General features: G+C 41.6%; 1 long non-coding RNA gene across 1 annotated transcript; it reads left to right on the plus strand.

The window, feature by feature from the left end:
• The first annotated feature begins 6,426 nt into the window (after window positions 1-6,426).
• LOC131280270 (uncharacterized) lies at window positions 6,427-12,350 on the plus strand. Its single transcript, XR_009187787.2, has 3 exons — window positions 6,427-7,720; window positions 10,599-10,871; window positions 11,737-12,350. It is a non-coding gene; the product is annotated as an uncharacterized lncRNA (long non-coding RNA).
• Window positions 12,351-17,708: the final 5,358 nt, after the last annotated feature.

Raw genomic sequence — 17,708 nt, forward strand, 5'->3', positions numbered from 1 at the left:
ATTAAACTTCCCAGTCAAAAGATATAGGCTGACTGAATGGATAAGAAAATATGAGCCATCCATATGCTCATCTTTGGACAGCCAAGGTCTCCAGAACAAGTCAAGACTTTTGTTGCAGCTCCTGGTTGCAGCTCCTGGTTGCAGCCTGCCTGCGGAACCTGGACTTGTGCAGCCCCATGGCTGAGTGAGAGACTCTTATGGAATCGCATGCTATTGAAAGATATTGCTTGTTGATTTGATTTCCCTAGAGAACCCTGACTAATATACAGGGGATTCTCTGAGGTCATCAGGGAGGAGGAGGCTTTGAGTTGGCCTAATAGGATTTGGAAGCTCAGATCAGATGTGGGAGCCCTCCTTTCCTTGAGGTAGAAATGACTGATGAGCTAGCCGCATGTCCTCTTCCCAGGGGGATTTACCTTTTTACAGGGACCTGAAGCTGGCCCTAGCAGACGTGGAGAGCATGGGTGCGTGTTGAGTACCCAGGCTGAGAAGGATGAGCTTGTGGTCTCTGGGACAGGTAGAGGAGGCCTTGAGCCTGGCTGGAGGCTCTGGAATCCCACCACTGCTTGCTTGTCTCAGTTGACTCCAGCCTCAGTTTATCATCCCAGCAAAGGTGAGGGAATGTGCTATGGGGTGCATCCATGACCAGCCCCTTCTTCCCCCAGCGTATGCCCCGCTGGCTGCTCAGGTATGGCTCTGGACAAGACCGTACCTTTGGGTCATAGAGGAAGACTCTGTGGTATTATAGAAGAGGTAGGGGAGGGAAAGGAGGGGTCAAGGGTCTCTATTTCAACACAAAGAGCTGTGCTTAGCCTGAACTACTTACCTTCTTATCCCCTTCCCACACCACCCTGTGATGTTTGAACTCTCCTAGTGGGTCAGAAGGCCATCTCTTGCCTTGCGCCTTTGCACATGCCATTCTCTTTTGGTGCCTTTCTGTCTGTGCATGTGGTGTACTAACCAGAGTCCAAGCAAGAATCAGGTGGCTCGCCTGAAGGCTTGATTGAAGAGATCTGCTGAAAGGACTAAGGACAGTTATCCTTAGAGGGGAGATTGCAGCACTGGAACTGGCAGCAGCAGGAGGGAAAAGGGGCCCAGCAATGGAGCAGCACTACCAGAGCCTGGCAGGAGCTGGTGTTGAAGGCTGAGGCGTGCAGGGCTGCCCAGCAGGGAGAGCCCTGGGAGTAGGTGCCAGTGCCCCCTCTGCCCTTGTCCACTGACCTCTGCTGGTGCCTCTGTAGGTCCAACCCAACGTGAAGGCTGTGGGCCTAGGAGCCTGTGAGACCCAGGCCTCTAGGTCAGGCCCCGGGCACCGAGCAGGTCAGGTCCAGGCAGAGGAAGCCTGCGTTCACAGAACTCGATACATAAAAACGGAGAGAAGAGCCAAGAATTGGGAACCAGGGTTGTTTTCAAATCCTGCTCCCTTCAAGTGACCAGGACGACCTTTCTGTCACCTGAAATGTCCTCATTCATAAAACAGGGAGATAATATCTAAACTGTCAGGTTGTTTCAGGGTAAAACAGGTCTAAGTTTGCCTATGGAAAAATGCAGGGTCATTCCTCTGTGCGAAGGAAAGAGGGGTGACCTAGTTTATTATCAATTTTCTCTAATAGCATTCTGTGAAATAAAGCAGCCCTAAATACTTACGTATTTCCTTAGTGAATATTCCTTCATTGGTTATTTTACATTTTTTGTTTGCAAAAACTTCGTATTGATGGAATGATTCCAAAAAGCGTGCAACAATTACAAATCTATCCTTCACCCTGATTCACCCACTGTTGATATTTTACCACATTTGCACCTGTGTGCTCAAGCTCTCTGTACACAAACATGGGAACACACATTATACACACATGCAGACACAGACAGCCAAGCATGCACACAGGCTGCGTGCACGTAACACATATACATGCACACATATGCACATATATTGTTTTGGTTGCATCATTTGAGTCCGTGGCAGACGTCCTCCACTCCTAAATCCTTTAGTCTGAACCTCCAGAGAACAGAAACCTTTGCTTAGGGGAGCAGGTGTGGATCAATCAGTTGAGCACCTGCTTCCCACATGGGAGGTCCTGGGTTCAGTTCCTAGTTCCTCCTAAAAGACAACAACAACAAAAACAAACAACAAGCCAAACAAATTGAAATAAACAACTCAAGGGAGCTGAAGTGGCTCAGTGTTGAGTGCCGGCTTCCCACATATGAGGTCCAGGGTTCAGTCCCTGGTACCTCAAAAACAAAAACAAATACAAAAAAAACCTTTCCTTACACAACCACAGCAAATGACGACACTCAGGAAGCTTGGCATTGATACAAAACCATGATCAAACACTCAGCATATATTCTTATTTTGCAGTATTCCCAAGATTGTCCTTGTAGGCAGTGGTTTTGGATCCAGGATTTAGCCCAAAGTCATGCGTTATGGTTCTTGGTCAGGCCTCTTCAGGTTCCCACAGTCTGGAATGCTCCTCAGCCTTGCTTGGTGGCTCATGATGTCAATATTTTTGAAGGGCACTGGCCAGTTGCTTGGTAGAATATCCTGCAATGTGAGTGTGTTTGATGTTTTCTTGTGTTTAGTTTGGGGTAGAAATATCACAGAAGCAGCACTAGGAGGCACGTGTATTGGTTTGTATGCATTGGTGATGTTAAATTTGGGGAAGGTGACATGAAGGTGGTGGTGGCCAGGATTCATAATAGTAATTTTATTTTTTACCCCTTTGTAATTATTTAGGTAATCTGCGGAGAGATACTTTTAGACTGTGTAAATAATCTGTTCCCTATCAAATTTTCACCCGAAGTTAAGCATCCATTGATGATTCTTGTCTGCGTCAATTGTGTACTGATGGTTACAGAGTGGTCATCTTCTAACTCTGTAATTCCCTTTACATTTTTTAGTTAGCATTCTACTGTAAGGAAGAGATTTCCCTTTATTACATTTATTTATTTATCTGTATTTATTCATTATTATTGGCTCACAGTTTCTTGATTCATTTAGTGAATTACAATCCACTCTTGCCATTATTCATTATCATGCTCAAATTAACCTGGATTTGTCCCAAGGGAGCCCATTTGAGCTAGCACCTGTATCCCTTTCCCATGTTTGAACATTCTTCGAGCACTTCCTTATTTCCTGCTATTGTAACATCAATGATATCCTGGGCACAGTCCTATCAAAGACATCCTACAAGCCAAGGAACACCAAGAATTGCCAGCAACCCCAGAGGCTGGAGAGGGGCGTGGAAGGGATTCTTCTGCAAAGCCTGCCTAGACCCTGGACTGCTGTTACCTTGATTCAGACTTCTGGGCTCCAGGACTGGGAGTGAAGAAATTTCTGTCATCTTCTTTTAAAAGAGGCATTTTTGAGATATAGTCACACACCATACAATCCATCCAAAATGTTCAATCAATGGCTTTTTTATAATCACAGAGTTGTACTTTTATCACCAATTTTAGAGCATTTTCATTTCTATGAATGAAAAATGCCATTCCCCCTAGCTATCACTTCTCAATTTCTCTATTCTGCCTCAGCCCTATAGAACTGCTAATCTAATTCCATCTCTATAGTTATATTTACATTTTACACAAATGGAATCATACCATAAATGCAATTTTGTTTGTTTTCTTTCACTCAACATAATGTTCTTTTTAATTGTTGGAATGTTTTATTTCTTTTTATTTTTATTTTTTTAAAGATTTATTTTTATTTATTTATTTAATTCCCCTCCCCCGGTTGTCTGTTTTCTGTGTCTTTTTGCTGCGTCTTGTTTCTTTGTCCGCTTCTGTTGTCGTCAGCGGCACGGGAAGTGTGGGCGGCGCCATTCCTCGGCAGGCTGCTCCCTCCTTCGCGCTGGGCGGCTCTCCTTACGGGTGCACTCCTTGCGCGTGGGGCTCCCCTACGCGGGGGACACCATTGCGTGGCACAGCACTCCTTGCGCGCATCAGCACTGCGCATGGGCCAGCTCCACACGGGTCAAGGAGGCCCGGGGCTTGAACCGCGGGCCTCCCATGTGGTAGATGGACGCCCTAACCACTGGGCCAAAGTCCGCTTCCCTGGAATGTTTTAAATTACAGAAGTTGTAGATTTCCATAAAAATCAGGTATACATTCAACATTCCCCTACACAAATCAATTTCTCTTGTTTTAGCTCATTCAGATGGTGATGATTTCTTATAGTAACAATGGACAACTCACCCAGCCACCCTGAGCCTGCTGTCTTTAGAAAGCCTGAGCCCACGTTGGCCCTCGGCTGGTATCTGGGAACTTGGATTTTGGAAGGGTTCCTACTATTCCCAGAACTGTTCGGTACATAAAGTGTTTGTACAAATAATGTGGTTTATACTGAACACCCACTTTTCTTCTGGGAACCTGGGACTTTGAAACGTGCTGGCCGAGGGTGCCTCCCTGACCAGTGCCCAGTAGAATCCCAGGCATGAGTCTCTCATGAGCTTCCTTGGTGGACAGCATTTCAGCATGTGGTCAAAGTTGTTGCTGGAGGATTTAGCATGTCCTGTGTGACTCCCCTAGGACAGGGCTCTTGGAAGCTGTGCTCTTTCCTCTCTGGACTTCAGCTCAGACATCTTTTTCCTTTGCTGTCTTTTCTTTGACTCTTTTTGCCTTCAAATCACAGCCTAGACTATGACTGTCTACAGATTCCTATAAGTCTCCTAGCAATGTAATGAAATTGGGGGTGGTCTTGGGGACCCCTGAAACTATACATGTGGTTTGATTATCGTTATTGTCCTTGGACAAATATATATATGTAATCAATAAGCAGGGCCATCAGGAAAGAGTAAGAACATGTGGAGTGCGTGACTGTGTGTGGGTGTGTTGGAGTGTGGGTGTAATTTCCATCGTGTCCACAAGATGTCAGCCTTCCAGCCGTCCAGACTGTCCACTGACAGTCTGCTCTGACATAGGTGGAACTTCTAACTGGTATGGTGCCATGCTGGCTGCCCACACCAGGCAGGCCAAGGACCGAGGCACCAGCTCTCCACCACGTGCACCTGCAATGTCCTCTCCAGCTCCTTTTCCAAAGTGACAGGCCCATGCGAATGCCTGAGCCATCCCTCTCTCTCAAATGCCCAGGGAGGCCATCCCAAGCCCTTGAAGACTGTGTTGGGGAGACTCTCATATAATGGGGGAACCAGGGAGAACAAAGTGCTCAACCTTCCAGAACGTGCCAGGGACTCCCCTGAGCTTCATTTCCTGTGGTTTTAACAATGACTCTATTTTGTTTGTGGTGTGATGTGTCACCCATCTCAAGGCACATCACTGCCATTGGTTCAGGGGATATGAACTTCATCCTTCCATTGATGCATATTTACTGAGCAACTACTATGTGCCAGGTTTCTTTGTGCTCTGGGATAGAGACCTTGACAAGGAACCCACCATAAGTCATGTAAACAGAAAAAGGAACAAGTTATCACAGGCAACAGAGAAGGACAGGAAGTAACAGAGGGGTTGTTGGGAGGCTTGTGGAAGAGTCTTCAGGGAGCCAGGGAAAGGTGCCCAGACGGGCGACTTTTGAGCTTCCTTTTTCAAGCCAAGGATAAGTTTTCTAGCTGTAGAGGAGGAGGTAGGGCACTGCAGGCCTCTGAGACAGTGTGTGCTAAGACAGGGTCACAAAGGACAATGTCTGCTACATGGTCCCTCGAGCTAGAAAGGAGCCTAAAGGGCCACCTGGTCTGATGTCCTGCCTTCCTCAGAGACGTCCGGAGCTGTGAGCCTGTCCCTCTTGTGAAGGCCCCAGAGGCCATCTGGTCTTGGTCCCTATTCCCACACCCCCTGTCCCTCACCACTGGAATGCTGTCTCCTGGAATTCTGCAAACTCAACTTCTGAGGAAATCTGCCTGGGAATGTGCTTTGTTTCCACAGGTTGTGAAAGACCAGGTTGGCCCCTCTGAGGCCAAGTCCCAGAACACCATCAAATTCCCTTCTCAGAGAAACTTCTGGACCTCTTGAGGCTCAGTCCAAATACATGGCCAGGTAGACACCATTTTAGCTGCACATCTGCATCAGCTCTATGGCAAATGCTCCACTCTGCCACTGAGGCACAAAAGCCGCCACAGAGTAGTCACATGAAAATCATGATTGCATTTTCATAGACCTTTTTTTTTTTCTTCCCACCAGGATGGTTGGCAGGGTGGATTTGTCTCAGGGCTCATAGTTTGTGTACTGCTGGACTTGAGTATCTCTAAGGACACTTCTGGATTTGACAGTCTGTAATTTTTCATGCAAAGGAAATTCCTACCACCAAGTTGGAGAAAGGGCTTGTCTAGCCCAGCCACCTGCTCAGGTGGAACCAAGAGGCCTCAGATAGGAGGCCTTGTGCCCACAGGTCGTGAAGACTGGTTTTGACAAAATGTATAATGGCCTATATCTGTCATTGCAATATCATGCAAACAATTCCAAATGTCTCAAAAATGCCCCGTGTGAGATGGTTAGCCTATTGTGTCAACTCGGCCAGGTAATTGTGCCCAGTTGTTTGGTCAAGTAAACACTGGGCTAATTATAATACAAGGGTTTTCATGAACTTTAATCACCACTGACTTTACGTCAGTGGTAAATCATAGATAGCTGATTACAATGACATCAATCAGGGAGTTGCCATCAGCAATGAGTGATGCTTTATCCAATCAGTTGAATGCCTTAAAAAGGGAAGTGATTTCAGCATTTTGTGAGAATTTCCCAGCTTATGTTTTGACAGCCATCATCTCCCAGAACTTGTTAAGAGCCTTCATTGGACTTTCTTTTGAGCCCCTGGTTGCAGCCTGCCTGCAGAACCTGGACTTGTGCATCCCCATGGTCACGTGAGAGACTGATAAAATCACATACTATCGACAGATATCTCTTGTTGATTCTGTTTCCCTAGAGAACCCTGACTAATATAGAATTTGGTACCGAGGAGTGTGGAAGTGCTTTTGCAATTATCAAAATGGTGGAGCGGTTTATAAATGTGTAAGGGGTATTTATTTGGAGGAACTGTGAGATGCTTGATGTTTCAAGGCCTAGATGGCTTTGAAAAGACTGCTGAGGGAACTGAATTTGGCTCAACTGATAGAGCGTCCACCTACCATATGGAGGGTCCAGTGTTCAATACCCAGGGCCTCCTGTCCTGTGTGGTGAGCTGACCCACACACAATGCTGCTGTGGGAAACAAAGGCATGTTGTTTCCATGGAAGCAAGTTACTTCCTTGACCACCGAGTCATGCTGTCTCCATAGCTATACGTGCAGGTCATAAATCCAGCAAGGAGATGTGTACATTCAGGTGGAATGAGGACTAGGTAGAATGGAACAACCTGGGCAACAAGATTCATGGGTATGTTTTCTCAACAATATAATAGAACATTGAAATTTTGAACTTTGAATTATAATCATAGCATTTGATCCATTGTGTTACACAGGTTGAGGTAATGGGAATAGTTAAGTAGAATAGTTGCTGGTTCTCACGATTGCTTGGGGTATATAAAGAAGCCCCTGAGATTAATAAACTTGTCTGATGAGCTTGAGGCTTCAGGGCTCTCAGATCCCTTTCAATCTCTCTTTCATTCCTGATGCCTTTCGGGTCTGCGACTCCAACATCTGGCGCCCAACGTGGGGCCCGAAGCAATGCCTGCAGCAGAGATTCTTCCATGGCAGTAACAGGAACTTGGAAACTGAAAACCTTCCTGAAAGGTTGAGGAGTCCATCGAAAGGTGACTCGAGTCTAACAACTCAGTGGTAAGAATCTTAATTTTGTTTTCCACTAGCATCAGGATATGGGTAATCAACCAGGATTTCTGGAAGAATATTCACAGTTACTAAAGACCCTTTTGAATACTGTCAGAGTCTCAGTGAAAACTGCTGATTTACTTGAACTTTTTGCTCTAGTACAAAAACACTGTTATTGATTTCAGCCACAAGGAAAAAATCTTTTAAATCTTAAACAGTGGAAACAGGTAATGAAAGTGCTACATAGAGCATACCAAAAAGGAGAGACTATACCACAGTTGATGTGGGCTTTAGGCCAACAGATTGCAGCAGCTTAGATCCGCTGCAGTGTGAAGCAGAGGAGGAAGAAATTACCATCTTTTCCAGGGAGCCCCATGAAACAGGCCATCAGAGTGAGGACAGGGAGGAAATAGAGGACAAGGATGAGGATGAGCCCCCCGATGAGACAGAAACTAACCCCTTTCTGCCTAAGCAGACGTCTAAATTGAATATTTCTAAAGCCAGCATTTACCCTAATTTGTGTAATGTAGCCCCTGTGGTCCCACTGGTTACAATGCCTACAGCCCCGGGAATATTTACTGGTGCCATTGACACCAGGCCCTACACTAACAACATATTTGTACCTAATCCAGTTCCAACTACTCCTTTAATGTGTTGTTTGCTGCAAGGATCTCGACAGGGGGATCCTGATGCAATGCAATTACTAACAGCTTTCCCGGTAAATATTCAACAAGTTCCCCCAGATGCAAACAACCCTCAAGGATGATATACTTTTCATCATGAACCCCTCCCATTTAAAATTCTGAAAGAACTTAAACAAGCCTGTGTGCAATTTGGAACTAATAGTCCTTACACTTTTGGCTTAGTACAGGGGCTAGCTCAAGCTGACCTACTTATCCCCTGGGATTGGGACATACTGGCTAGAACCGTTTAAAGCTCAGCTGAGTTTTTGCAATTTAAAACCTGGTGGACAGATGAAGCCAATATCACTGTGCCCCGTAACGCAGTACAAAATCTTCCCACTCTTATTTCTGCTGAACAATTATTGGGTATTGGTGATTGGTCTGGAATTCAAAGACAGCTCCAATACAATGATCAGGCCATAACAGAAGTATGCAATTCATGTTTGGCAGGTTGGAAACGGATTTGTGTACCTGGAAAACCTACTCAATCTTTTGCCAAAGTGATCCGGGAAGTTAATGAAACATATGAGGAATTTGTAGCCTGATTAACTGATTAACTGACATTTTGATGAAGACAATTGAGATACCAGAAGCAAGAGAGTTAATTTTGCTAACACTTGCTTTTGATCAGGCTAACAGTGAATGTAAAAAGGCGGCTTTGGCCACAACCTTTAAAGGTAGATCAAAGGAGGAGAAAAAGAAAGGAAATTGTTTTAAATGTGGGAAACCTAGTTACTATCAGAAAGAATGTAGATCTTTCTAGCCCTAGAACATTGTCTGGAGAGGCTGAAAAAGAATTGGCATTGATAGAGGATCGAATCTCTCAAGGGCAGTTAACACAAATAGAACTTGACGAATCTGTCGATTTGATTATTTTCTCAACCCCTCAATCTCCTACAGCTTTATTTTGGCAAGAAGGTATATTGGAATGGGTTTTTTTAAACCTAATAATAAATAAAAGAGATTGCAGACATATCTCCAAAAAATTATTTCCATTCTAGAAAAAGGGCATATTAGATTGTTACAATTAAAGGGGTCTGATCCAGACAGGATTATTTGTGATCTTTCTCATGAAGAAATTCAACACATATATAAATAATCCTCAATGGCCAATTGCTATTAGTAATTTTCAAGGCATTATTGATAATCATTATCCTACTTCCAAATTGTTAACATTCTTACAAAGAACCACTTGGATTTTACCAAAAATTGTGAAAACTGTTCCTATTGAAAACGCTCGTACAGTATTTACTGGTGGTAGTAGCAATGGAAAAGCAGCATACGTTACCTCCCAAAAAGAACAGGTTTGGCAGACTCCTTATTCATCTGCTCAATGCACAGAGCTTTAAGCAATCATTAAGGTTTTACAAACATTTTAGGGGCCCTTGAATATTGTCTCTGATTCTGAATATGTGTGTTTAATTGTAGCTCATATTTTTATTACTGATGAGTTGTCTCAACTTTTTGCCGACCTTCAAGCTCTCATTTGGCAAAGAAGTCAGCCCATGTATATTACTCATATCTGGTCTCATTCTTCCTTTCCTGGTCCTCTAGCTACCCAAAATGCCCAAGCTGATCTGTTAGTGGGATGTTTGCAAGATGCAACTAAATATCATGCATTGACTCATATTAATACTAAGGGACTTAGACATAAATTTGCTCAATTGACAAAACATCAAGCTCAAGAGATTATTCACACCTGTCCCACCTGTGGACCCTTGGCCACAGTGCCTTTTCAGGCTGGAACTAATCCCAGAGGCCTGGCTCCTAATCAACTGTAGCAGATGGATGTTACTCACATACCATCGTTTGGTAAATTACAATATGTTCATGTCTGTATTGACACTTACTCTCATTTTTTGTGGGCTACTGCACAAAGTGGTGAATGTTTTCATCATGTTTGTTCCCATTTGTGGTCTGCTTTTGCTGTGATGGGATGCTCCTTGAAAATTAAAACTGATAATGGCCCTTCTTACACCAGTAAGCCTTTTGCTTCCTTTTGTTCTACATATGATATTGAGAACGTTATTAGTATTCCTTACAATCCTACAGGTTAAGCCATAGTTGAATGCAGTCTACCCTAAAACTGCATCATACCCTAAAAACTATGCTTTTAAAACAAAAAGGGGAGATGATGGTATTATAACACCAAAAGATCAATTGGTAAAAGCTTTATTTACTTTAAATTTTCTTAATGTTTATAGTTCACTGACACCTGCAGAATGTCACTTTGGAAAATGTCAAACATCTACAGTGGACACTGGAAATGAAGATCAACCAATATTCTGGAAAGATATTTTAAGCAATGAGTGGAAAAAAGGCAGGATTAAAGTATGGGGGCGAGGCTATGCTCTTGTCATTTCAGAAAATGGAGAGCAAATTTGGCTACCTGCGAAGAGGATAAAACCACGGAATGAAGAGATGGAGTCTCCTACAATTTCTGATGATGGTGATCATAAGTAATGAGGAAGTCACAGGTAATTACACCTACTGGGCCTATATACCTGAACCCCTGTTACTCAGAGTGTTAACCTGGAAAGATCCGTCCTTTCCTATTTATCTGAATAAAACCCCTATATTCCCTGGACCAATTGATGATAGGTTACCAGTTAAGCCCCATGAGGAAGGACAAAGAATCTATAATCTCATATTACCATTTGATTATCGACCCCTTTGCATTGGTAACCATCCTCCACGTATGAATGTTAAAAATCAGACTATGATTATCTTCGAAAAAAATAATTACTAAGTCTTAAGTGATGTTATTTCCTTCTTATAATTATATGGTGACTAAAAACCTACCTACAACTGTCTGCAAAGAGATATTGGGGATAAAGAAGGATGGCAAGAATGCGATATAGGAAGAGGATCTGTCATTTTTAATGATTCCTATGGAATAGTGTGGGAAAGTGCCCCTATGGGGAGTCCCACCAAATATAATGGCAGATTTATTTGGTATGGTCTAAAGAGTAAAGGACAGCAAATTAGTAATACGCTATATCTCTTTCATGAATCCCTTGAATTGGATGAAAAAATAATTTTTACCAAAAATAATAGTGTTTGGAAATATAAAGGGAAATGGATCCCTTCTCCATGGTGTAATATTACATCTATGCATAGTCAAATGAATTTGTGGAAAGTTTTTCTGGGAATAGCACCTACTATAGAATGGATTGGGAATAATAGTGAGAATGGTCAATATTTGCATTTAGATCAAACTCATCATTTTCAGTCGTGTGTAAGAGATCCTTATGTTTGTGGTTGGAAAACTAACTATAACCAAGAATGCTCTATTTTATAAAAGTGGGGCATTATATACTTGTTTGTCTGCGAATATTTTAGAGTGGAGATTTCATTACAATGTCTCGAAGGCAGCGGGGAGTGTGGATTCCAGTGTGACTGAACTGAATTTGGCAATCATCACATGAGAGTCAACTGCTGTTCCATATGGCTCAAGAAATCCTGAAGCGCTCAAAGCAATTTGTGGGACTGTTAATAGCTGGCATATTGGGACTGATTAGTGTTATTGCAGCTGCTGCTATAGCTACCATGGCCTTGCATGAGACTGTGCAGACTCAGCAATATGTGCATGATTGGCATAAGAATGCTAGTGACTTATGGCAGAGTCAAAAGCATATTGATGAAGAATTAAACAGTAGGGTTAATGATCTAGAATCAGCAGTTTTACATCTTGGAGATCAAGTATATAACTTAAATTTACTTAGAGGATAAAATGTGATTGGAATGAGAGTAATTTTTGTATTACTCTGCTTGCCTAAATAATTCTATGTTTGACTGGGAAAAGATTAAAAATCAATTGATAGGTCATAAGGGTAATATGTCATTAGAAACAGAAGAATTACAGAAAAAGATACTAGAAATGTCTCATAATCACATTTATGTAGCTGATGATAAGGATATCTTTAATGATTTGATTTCTCATTTCAATAAGTTTAACCCAGAAAATTGATGGAAGTCTCAACATTTTTTATCAGCATTAGGAATAGGACTTTGTGTGTTAATCTTTAATTTATTTATTTATTTTTTAAATTAATTTTTTAATATTACATTAAAAAAATATGAGGTCCCCATGTACCCACCACCCCCCTCACCCAACTCCCTCCATAGCAACATTCTCCTCCATCACCATGACACATTCATTGCATTTGGTGAATACATCTCTGAGCATCACTGCACCTCATGGTCAATGGTCCACATCATAGCCACACTCTCCCACGTTCCATCCAGTGGGCCATGGGAGGACCTACAATGTCCGATAATTTTCCCTGCAGCACCACCCAGGACAACTCCAAGTCCTGAAAACACCTCCACATCTCATCTCTTTCTCCCATTCCCCACACCCAGCAGCCACCATGGCCACTTTCTCCACACCAATGCCACATTTTCTTTGATTACTAACCACCGTAGTTCATGAATAGAATATCAGTAAGTCCACTCTAATCCATATTCTATTCCTCCATCCTGTGGACCTTGGATTGTTTGTGTTCATTCCACATCTGTGTCAAGAGGGGGCTTAGATTCCACATGGATGCTGGATGCAATCCTCCTACTTTCAGTTGTAAGCACTCTTGGCTCCATGGTGTGGTGGTTGACATTCTTCAATTCCATGTTAGCTGAGTGGGGTAAGTCCAATAAACCAGAGTGTAGGAGCTAAAGTCTGTTGAGGCTCAGGGCCTGGCTATCATATGGTCAGTCCAGAGATTCAGATCCCCTGGGTATATCTTAAACCCCAGCACCAACTACAATTCTGTTAAAGTAACAGGAAAGGCTTGTGAAAAGAGATCACATCTGAGTCCAGCTCCATCACACAGAAACACCAACTCCAAAGAAGGGCCAACTGACATGGCACTGAACTCCATCTGCCATGACCATAAAACCTGTGGGTCTCTGTAGCCCTCAGAAGAACCAATACCTAGGGTTGTATGTACTTTATCTGTCTTTGGGACTCTGCTGAGGTGTGCATAAGGGCAACCCCTCTGATAACCTCTCAGCTCTTTTTTAGAGACTCATAGCCATATAAACTCATTTGTCCTTTCCATTTCCCCCTTGATTTAGGTCAAAAAGCATTTTTAACTCCTGTTATTATATGTAGAAAGAGATATTCTGCTGGTCCGAGTTGAACCTTTTATTCAAGGTCATTTTCTAGTTACGTCATCAGCTGGTACTTGGTAGTGATCCCTTGGTACCAGGGAGGCTCATCCCCGGGAGTCATGTCCCATACTGGGGGGAAGGCAATGCATTTACATGCTAGGTTTGGCTTCGAGACTGGCCACATTTGAGCAACACGGAGGCTCTCAGGAGGTAACTCTTAGGCACACTGCTGCTCTTGGTCTTGTTCTTATTTCAGGTGCACAGGCTCAAAAGCATAGCTATTAGTATCAGGGGCTCATTGTTGGACCTTCATTCTTTTTTGGTCTTTGCCATTGCACTTGGGGGATTGTAGCTGTTCCTTTAGGGACTGTGATAGAGCTCCCCTGGCTAGAATCTCAGCACTCCCACAGTTGTTGTTTTTAATTGTTTCCACTATGAATATATCCAAATATTTTTATGTACCCTGGATATATGCACTGTAGAACTCCCTGCCAACCATGTGTCCTCTGTCAATAACATCCCACACTAGTATTCCTCCGCTGCCCTTGTTGAACCTCTCTGTGATCCAAAACTTCCTGAAAAGTGAAGCCCAATATATTGCCAGGTTCCCTTAATAGTAAAATGGGATATAGCGATGAGCTTAAAGGTTAGATATAGAATATATATTAATTTGGAAAAATTTTTCATCCTATCTTTTTCTTTTCTTTTTTCTAATTATTAAGCTTATCTTTACAAGAGTCTTAGACCACAGTAATTCATATATACAATATACAGTACTCCCACATATCCAACATAAAACCTTTTCTCTTCCATAGCAATAATCTTTTAACATATTCATACCATATTTACTGAAACTGATGTACAGATATTGAGACAATAGCTTTCAAACAAGGTAACATTTGTGTTTACGTTGTGGTTTATATTTTAGACTACATAATTTTCTAAATTTTTAGTTATCTTAAGTTTTACATTATGATTTACATTTTAGCCTATCAGCCCCTATATATTTTTGGTGTAATTTTACATGTCTTATATCCATCCTTGCGTACTCTTGTGAAACACTTCTATTGCCCCACATAGTTACATTGGTTCCATCTTTTCAATATCTATTTCCCCCTCCCCTTAGGGCCGAAAGTGACAGTCAATCTTCATTTCTTGAAGAGCCATGTTCAGAGATACTTGCAAAAGTATTGAGGGCTTGACAAGCTGAATTGCCCTAATGCCCTCGGAGTCACCATTTCTCTTGAGATACAGTTCCCTCTATCTGAGGGCATCAGTCCTCCCCAGGATGTGGGTATACCTTCACTCTCATTATATGGGTCTCTACCCAATGATATAACCCACTCTGGCAAACTGAGCATTCACATATTCCCTAGGAGTCTGTCCTGTGTCAGATTATCCCCTTTAAGTATCTTAAACAGGTAACTTTCCTTATTATATTTTTGAAAAGGTTTTCTCAGCATTATACTATCAACAAACACCTGACAATCTCCTATGTTCATATGTTGCCCCAACCTCCCCCCAATTTCTTGGGCAATATTACCCGTCCTCCCATCCCTAGCCCCCCTCAAGCCCGCAAAGCCCCACCCAAAGGTAACCCTATGCCCCCATTTTATCCCTTCCATGTAAAAATACTTACCTCCTGCTTATCATAGATTTCACCCATATAGATGTCAGCTTATGTCCTTCTTCTACCCTCCAATTTCCTGTAAGCCTATCATCCAGTCTCTAGCTCTCTGAGGCAGCTTGGTTTACTTATTTCATATCATTGAGGTCATGTAGTATTTGTCCTTCAATGCCTGGGTTGCTTCACTCAACATAAGGGTCTCAAGATTCATCCATGTTATCACGTGTGTTTGTATTGTATTTGTTCTTAAAGCCGAGTAGTATTCAATTGTATGCATATACCACATTTTATTTATCCATTCATCTGTTGATGGGCATTTGGGTTGATTCCAACTTTTGGCGATAGTGAACAATGCTGCTATGAACATTGGTGTGCATATATCGGTTTGTGTCCTTGTTTTCCGTTCTACTGGGTATATACCCAGCAGTGGAATTGCTGGGTCATATGGCAAATCTATGGTTAGTTTTTTGAGAAACTGCCAAACTGTCCTCCAGAATGGCTGGATCCTTCTGCATTCCCACCAGCAGTGGATGAGTGTTCCCATTCCTCCACATCCTCTCCAGCATTTGTATTCTTCTGTTTTCTTCATAGCTGTCAATCTTGTGGGAGTAAGATGGTATCTCATTGTAGTTTTGATTTGCATTTCCCTGATAGCTAGAGATTTGGAGCATTTTTTCATGTGCTTTTTAGTCATTTGTATTTCTTCTTTGGAGAAGTGTCTGTTTAAATCTTTCTTCCATTTTTTAAATGGGTTGTTTATCTTTTTATTTTCAAGATATAGGAGTTATTTATATATGCAAGTTATAAGTCTCCTATCCGATATATGGTTACCAAATATTTTCTCCCATTGTGTAGGCTCCCTTTTCACTTTCTTGACAAAACCTTTGAGGTGCAGAAGACTTAAATTTTGAGGAGGTCCCATTTATCTATTTGTTCTTTTGCTGCTCGTGCTTTTGGTGTGAAGTTCATGAAGCCATTTCCTATTACAAGATCTTGTATATGCTTCCCTACATGCTTTCCAAAGTCTTCATGGTCTCTGTTCTTATATTTAGGTCTTTGATCCATCTTGAGTTGATTTTTGTATAAGGTGTGAGATGGTAATCCTCTATCATTCTTTTACATATGGATATCCAGTTCTCTAGGCACCTTTTGTTGAATAGGCCATTCTCTCCTAGTTGATAGGGTTTGGTGGCTTTATTGAATATTATATGGCTATATATATGAGGATCTATATCAGAACTCTCAATTCGGTTCCATTGGTCTGTATGTCTCTCCTTATGCCAATACTATGCTATTTTCACTACTGTTGCTTTGTAGTATGTTTTGAAGTCAGGTAGTGTGATTCTTCCAATTTCATTTTTCTTTTTCAATATGTCTTTGGCTATTCTATTCTGGGCCTCTTTCCTTTCCAAATAAATTTCATAGTTAGTTTTTCTAGTTCCTTAAAGTATGCTGTGTTGATTTTTATTGGGATTGCATTGAATGTGTAGATCAGTTTTGGTAGGATAGACATCTTAATAATATTTAGTCTTCCTATCCATGAACAGGGAATATTCTTCCATTTATTTAGGTCTTCTTTGATTTCCTTGAAGAGTGTTGTGTAGTTCTCTGTGTATAAGTTTTTTACATCTTTAGTTAAATTTATTCCTAGGTATTTGATTTTTTTATTGACTATTGTAAATGGTATTTGTTTCTTGATTTTCTCCTGAGATTGCTCATTATTGGTGTACAGAAATGCTACTGATTTTTTGCGCATTGATCTTATAACCCTCAACTTTACTAAACTCGTTTATGAGTTCTAGAAGCTTTGTTGTAGACCTTTCGGGGTTTTCTATGTATAGGATCATGTCATCAGCAAATAATTAAATTTTGACTTCTTCCTTTCCAGTTTGAATGCTTTTATATCTGGTTCTTGCCTCAGTGCTCAAGCAAGTACTTCTAAGACAATGTTAAATAGAAGAGGTTGGAGTGGGCATCTTTGTCTTGTTCCTGATCTTAGAGGGAAGGATTTTAGGATTTCACCATTGTAAACGATATTGGCTGTTGGTTTTTCATATGTACTCTTTATCATGTTCAAAAAATTTCCTTGTATTCCAATCTTTTGGAGTGTTTTTATCAAGAAAGAGTGCTGTATTTTGTCAAATGCTTTTTCTGCATCTATAGATATAATCATGTGATTTTTTCCTTCAATCTGTTTATATGGTGTATTACATTGATTAATTTTCTTATGTTGAACCATCCTTGCATACTTAGAATGAATCCCACATATTCATGGTGTATAATTCATTTAATGTATAGTTGAATACAGTTTGCAAGTATTTTGTTGAGTATTTTTGCGTCTAGGTTCATTAGAGAAATTGGTCTGTAATTTTCCTTTCTTGTGGTGTCTTTGTTTGGCTTTGGTACTAGGGTAGCATCATAGAATGAGTTCGGTAATGTTCCTTCTGTTTCGATTTTTTGGAAGCATTTTAGCAGGATTGGTGTTAGTTCTTTCCAGAATGTTTTGTAGAATTCACCAGTGAAGCCATCTGGCCCTGGGCTCTTCTTAGTTGGGAGGTTTTTAATGACTGATTCT

Source organism: Dasypus novemcinctus, chromosome 10, assembly GCF_030445035.2.
Source record: "Dasypus novemcinctus isolate mDasNov1 chromosome 10, mDasNov1.1.hap2, whole genome shotgun sequence".
Taxonomy (NCBI): Eukaryota; Metazoa; Chordata; class Mammalia; order Cingulata; family Dasypodidae; genus Dasypus; species Dasypus novemcinctus.